Source organism: Panthera uncia (genome assembly GCF_023721935.1).
Source record: "Panthera uncia isolate 11264 chromosome D3 unlocalized genomic scaffold, Puncia_PCG_1.0 HiC_scaffold_8, whole genome shotgun sequence".
In the NCBI taxonomy this organism is placed as follows: domain Eukaryota; kingdom Metazoa; phylum Chordata; class Mammalia; order Carnivora; family Felidae; genus Panthera; species Panthera uncia.
In genome coordinates, this window is record NW_026057586.1 from 48,522,285 (window position 1) to 48,528,642 (window position 6,358).

At 39.2% G+C, this 6,358-nt stretch overlaps 1 pseudogene; it reads left to right on the forward strand.

Moving 5' to 3' along the window:
• The first annotated feature begins 4,505 nt into the window (after positions 1-4,505).
• Positions 4,506-4,988, forward strand: LOC125914573 (40S ribosomal protein S17-like; annotated as a pseudogene).
• Positions 4,989-6,358: the final 1,370 nt, after the last annotated feature.

Genomic DNA, 6,358 nt, shown 5'->3' on the forward strand with positions numbered 1-6,358 from the left:
AAAAAAAAAAAAAAAAAAAAAAAAAAAAAAAAAAAAAAACATTTCCTGAATTCCAAATGGCAGCAGGTGATTATGCTAGTGAGGAATGTCCATTCTTATCAGAAAGTTCCTGGTTATGCAGGAGCCATCTAATTCACCCTTTGCATTTGGATTGGCAGTTTTCTTTTTCTCTATTTTTTAATTGTTCCATTTCCAAAGACTTCAAGGTAGTCGTGGAATGTGGCTTTCCTTTTCAGAAAATCCAGTGCCAGCATTGTTCCCTCAGGCCAGCAATTCCCAGGCTTTGATATTTTAGTTTAGTGGTGACCATTATATTTGTTTTCACAGTGAGAAAATCTAAGTAATTTTGGGCATGGTTCAAGGTTACATGATGAAGGCATGGACCCTATCCCTGAACTCACCAGCAAAGGTGAACCATAATTAATGAGCAATGATTGGGCATAGAGGTGAGATAGGGCCAAAGTCACACCTTTACCGTTCAGAGAACTTGCCAAGTAGACTTCAGCCTTTTGACAATGACCCCATTTCCTCATTTCTCAACCTGGAATTATATGCAGCTTATTTTTCTTTTCTTGATTAAAGTATGGGCACTGCAATTGTCAGGGTTGCCCATATCATCCATGGCTAAATCCACAGTTCTCTTCTCAGTCCTCATCTTACTTGCGTTATCTGAACGGTTGACACAGTTTATCAACCCCTCCTCCTTGAAACACTTTCTTTACTTGATCTTTTTGGGGCACCACATTCTCTGCATTTTCTTGCTACCACCCTGGCTGTTCCTTTCTGTTGTCCTCTGCTGGTTCTTCTTCATCTCCCCAACACCCTAACATTTGGAAGCCAAACCAAGCTCATGACCATTCCTCCATACCTATTGTGATCCTGTTTCCCGACCTCAGAAATGCAACTCTTTCCTTTCAGTTGCTCAGGCTAAAAACTCAGAGTCATTGTTGACTCCTCTTTCCTCTCACACTCCACACCCTATCTGTTAGAAAGTTCTGTCAGTTCTGTCTTTAAAATGTACCCAGAATGTGAACCCTCTCACCACCTCCGCTACTTCCCTGGCCAAGTCACCATGTCTCTTTACTGGAAGCTACCAGTAGCTTTCTCCCTGCTTCTTCCCTTGTACCTCTAAAATGCACCCATAACACAGCACAGTGAGTCTTTAAAATATGTCATTTCATGTCATATTGAAATGACATATTTTGCTCAAAATTGTCCAATAGCCCCCATCTCACTGAGGGAAAAGACAGTCCTCGCAATGACTTACAAGGCCTTCCATGACCTGGCACCTAAAAGTTTTCTGATTTCATCTTCTATTCTTTCTGTTATGATGCCTCTCCAGCCACACACCTGCTTTCTGTTTCCCCACCGTTCCAGGAATGCCCCTAACTTGGGAATTTTATACTAACTATTCCCTCTGTTTGCAGTGTTCTCCCTTCAGGGAGCCATGTGGCTCACTCCCATACCTCCTTCAGGTCTTCGCTCAAGTATCACCTTATTAGAAAGCTTCCCCAGCTAACTTACAATTGCAACCATATCTCTCATCCCAGCACTCTCTTCCCTTTTCCTGTTTAATTTTTTCCCATAGCACATATCATCATTCGATATACTATTTATTTTACTTATTTACTGATGTTCTCCCTCTCATCCACAAAATGTAGTCTCCATGTATACAGGGAATTTTTGGTGTGTTTTATTCATGGCTATATGCCTAGCACCTAGAATAATGTTTGGCATATAGTAGGCTAGAAAATATTAATAAGTATTTTGAATGAATGGTCATATCTTGCTTCAAGGCCATGTGATGAAACAAATCTCAAGTACAGCTCAAACACAAGGCTCTGAGGAAATGATTTCCATGACCACTTATCTGCTTACACTACCCCAAAGAACAAGAAGCTGTATTGTTTTTGCTTTATTTTGTTTCGATTCCCTTATACATCATGTTCTTATATAATGTATAAGCATGTCCTTAGACAATGTATACAGCCTGTCCTTGTATCCCAGGACAGCTGTCCCTTCCCATTTACTCTGCTCTATTCTCCCTCCATCATGTGGTTTCTCCACCATAGTATAGTCTGTTCTTTCTAAAGAGGAAAACTACCTTACTAAAATGTAAATAAATCTTAGAGTTGGCCTGTACGTCAGAGATAAGTATAAAGCAATGAGACAGAAGCAGAGATTTTCCATTATAAAAAAACAAACTATTTGAAAAACCAGGAATCAATTTTTTTTTCCTGCTCTTGACCTTGAGCAAACTGGGCTGGTTAGTCTAGGGTAGAAATGGAATGGGGCTTCTAGCTGGATTGAATGTGTCAACTGGGTGTATTAGCTGCTAATTTAGGATCATGATATGCTTCAAATAACATTTAAATATCTGTATGCTGTATTGTTGGGGAAAGTTCTCAGTTATATCCTTCTCACCCTGCATGTCAGCAAAACAGTCAGGGCGGATCTGTAATGTCTATGCTTAATGCACTCTAATGGGCTGGTTTCTACTAGTCACAGACACATGCCAGTTTTTGTTACAGTTGATGCACATGGTCACTCACAGTACCTTAATGTAGTTTAGCTCACTGACCATGATTTATATAACCTGCAGTTTCTGTCTAGTCGACTCATTCATTCTCTCAATCCTTGAATCATCTAAACCTTCCTTAATAATTTCACCTGCATTTTGTCTTCTAGTCCACAACTTCCCTGTTCATTCTTTAACCCATAGAGAAACCATCAGCCAGTTAATATCACCACATTATCACCCCAGCCACCACGCTCTTGCTCCAAATTCTATTTGAGTCAATCCTAGAATCTCCAGCCTTTCTTCAGAGTTAGGTCTCCTGAAAGATTTGTCCTTCTCACTCTTTTCAACACCTACGATCCCAATACTGCTTCTAGGAGCAGAGGATGTACACTAAGGCCCCAAACAAACAGTTTTGCCCTACACTTAATTTTCACAGACTCCTCTGTAGCCTGTCTAAGGAGGAAGGGAAGATAGCTAGGATAGCTGTGAAGGGCATTGCCCAGGGACACAGGCCCACTTAGAGACTGAGCTTAGTAATAAGATTATAGAATGCTTCCCCTCCTCCACATATACCCCCACCACTGCCACCAACAGGGCTTCAGTATAATAACAGTGGCCTACAGCTGAAAGAGTTCTGAGAGACAGGTTTTCTCTAAGGTGAAGTACTTAGGAAAGCCCAAAGTTAACAAGGGAGATAAAACGAGGATGTAAGAGAACTTTGAAGCTTCTGGCACCTACAGCTCCAGCAAACATTAAACACAGCCCAACTCCTAGCCAGGTTAACACAAAATCTCACACTAATGGCCTATTACCTGATACATCACGTGAGGCTTTCAACAAAAAATTACACGGCAAAACAAACAAACAAAAAAACACAGCCTGAAGAAAGAGAGCAAGTGTCAGAACCATACATAGATATAACACAGTTACTAGAATTATTAGACAGGGAATTTAAAATCATTATGTTGAATATGTTAAAGGCTCTAATGGAAGAAAATAGGCAACATGCAAAACAAGTGGTTAATGTAAGCAAAAAGATGGAAACTCTTAAGAAAGAATAAAAAAGAAAGGCTACATATAAAAAATACTGTAACAGAAGTGAAGAATATCTCCAATGGAATCATTAGTAGACTGGATATGAATGGGGAAAGAGTCAGTGAGCTTTCAGATACGTCAATATAAACTTTTCAAACTGAGATGCATAGAGGAAAAACAAGTGGAAATGAAATAAAACAGAACACCCAAGAACAGTGAGACAATTACAACAGATGAAACTTATGTATAGCTGGGATATCACAAGAAGAAAGTGAGAATGGAGTAGAGAAAATATTTGAAATGATAATGGCCAAGAACAGACACCAAACTACAGATTCAGGAAGCTCAGAGAATACCAGGTTGGATAAATATCAAAAGGTATATACCTTGGCATATCATACTCAAATTTCAGAGAATCAATGACCAAGAGAAAATCCTTAAAGAAGCTAGAGAAACAAAACATCTTACATATAGGGAAGGAAAGGTGTGAATTACATTGGGCATCTCATCAAAAGCCATGCAAGCAACAAGAGAGAAGAGTGAAATATTTAAAATGTTGAAAGAAAAAACCGACCAACCCAGAGTTCTATATCCCTCAAAACTGTCATTCAAAAATGAAGGATGGGGTGCCTGGGTGACTCAATCAGTTAAGAGTCCAATTTGATTTTGGCTGAGATAATGATCTCATGGTTCATGAGATTGAGTCCCACGTCAGACTCTGTGCTGACAGAACAGAGCCTTCTTGGGATTCTCTCTCCCTCTCTGTCTCTGCCCCTCCCCCATTCACCCTCTCTTTCCCTCTCTCTCAAAATAAATAAATAAACTTTTTTTAAAAAGTGAAGGAGATTATGTGTGTGAAAAACAAGCCACAGACTGGAAAAATATATTTGTAAAACACACATTTGATAAGAGACTTGTAGCCAAAATATGCAAAGAACTCTTAAAACTCAATGATAAGAGAACAATGAAGCCCAATGAAAAAGTAGGCCAAAATTGCTCTTTTACCCTCTCCACCAACACAGGCTGCATTCACACCAAAACCATGAAGAAGGCCACCCGAGTCATCACTGAGAAGTACTACACACTCCTGGAAGTACTTCCACGCCAATGAGCACATGTGTGAGGAGATCACCATTATTCCCAGCAAGAAGCTCACAACAAGATTGCAAGCTATGTCACACATCTAATGAAGCGGATTCAGAGATGCCTGGTGAGAGGAATCTCACCACACTGCAGGAGGAGAAAAAAGAATTATGTTTCTGAGGTCTCAGCCCTGGATCAGGAGATCATTGAAGTAGATTCTGACACTAAGGAAATGCTGAAACTCTTGGACTTTGGCAGTCTGTCCAATCTACAGGTTGTAGACACTCAGTCTACAGTTTTGATCAATTTCAAAACACCACGTGGATCTGTTTGAATCTTTCTATTGGGCTGTATTATCTTCAATAAACCTTGGACAACAACAACAACAACAGAAAGTAGGCCAAAACCTGAACAAATACCTCACCAAAGATGATATACAGATGGAAAATAAGCACATGAAAAGATGCTCAATATTATATCTTTATAGAATTGCAAATGAAAACAACAATGAGATCCTGCTACACACCTGTTCAAATGGAAAAAATCCCAAACACTGACAGCACCAAATACTGACAAGGATGTGGAGCAGCAGGAGCTCTTACTGCTGGTGGGGATGCAAAATAGCACAGCCACGTTGGAAGACATTTTGGCAGTTTCTTACAAAGCCAAACATAGTCTACCATATGATCCACCAATTGTGCTCCTTGATATTTACACAAATACATTGAAAACTCATGTCTACCCAGAAATGTTCACATAAATGTTTATTCATAATTGCTCCAAATTAAAAGCATCCAATATGTCCTTCAACAGGTGAATGGACAAATTGTAGTACATCCAGAGAATGGAATATTATTCAGTGATAAAAAGGAATAATCTATCAAGCCATGAAACGACAGGAAGGAACCTTAAAAGCTAATTATCAAGTAAAAGAAGACAATCTGAAATGCCTACATATTGTATGATTCCAATTGTAGGACATTCTGGAAAAAACAAAACTATAGACAATAAAAATATCAGTGGTTGCCAGGGGTTTGGGAATGTGGGAAGGGGTAAGGAGTCTTACTGTAACACTGGAGTCTTTTAGGATGAAACTATTCTGTATGATATCATAATGGTGGATACATGTCATACATTCATCAAACCCCCCAAATTTGTACGATACAAAGAGTGAATCCTATTGTAAACTACGGACATTAGTTAATAAAAATGTATCAACACTGGTTCATCAATAGTAATAAATGTACCACACCAATGCAAGATGTTAATAATAGGGGAAACTGTGTGTGGGTGAGAAGTAGGGAGGTATATGAGGATTCTGTATTTTTCACTCAGTGAATGCTCTAGAAAATACAGTCTAGTAATTTAAAAAAAAAAAAGTGAAGGAGAATAAAGACCTTGTCAGACAAAACCTTCAATCTGGAAGCTTCTGAAACTGATACAGCCTGCTGAGTTTGGGGCACACTTGGCAGACTATAGAAATTTAGCATTCCTGGATGTGAAGAGACTTCACCACTTTGCTCAGTGTGAAAAAGTAATTATGGGCCCCAGTTCGGAAAAGTAAAGATGTGTATTTTATCAATATAGAGTGGAGACTAGCATTTGTTGGCATATGACTGATCCTGTGCTAGGTGCTCATGTGACTGATTCTGTGTTAGGTGCTTAACATGTCACATTATTCCGTTCCTCTCTTCCTTCCTTTAAAGAAGATACAAGGTC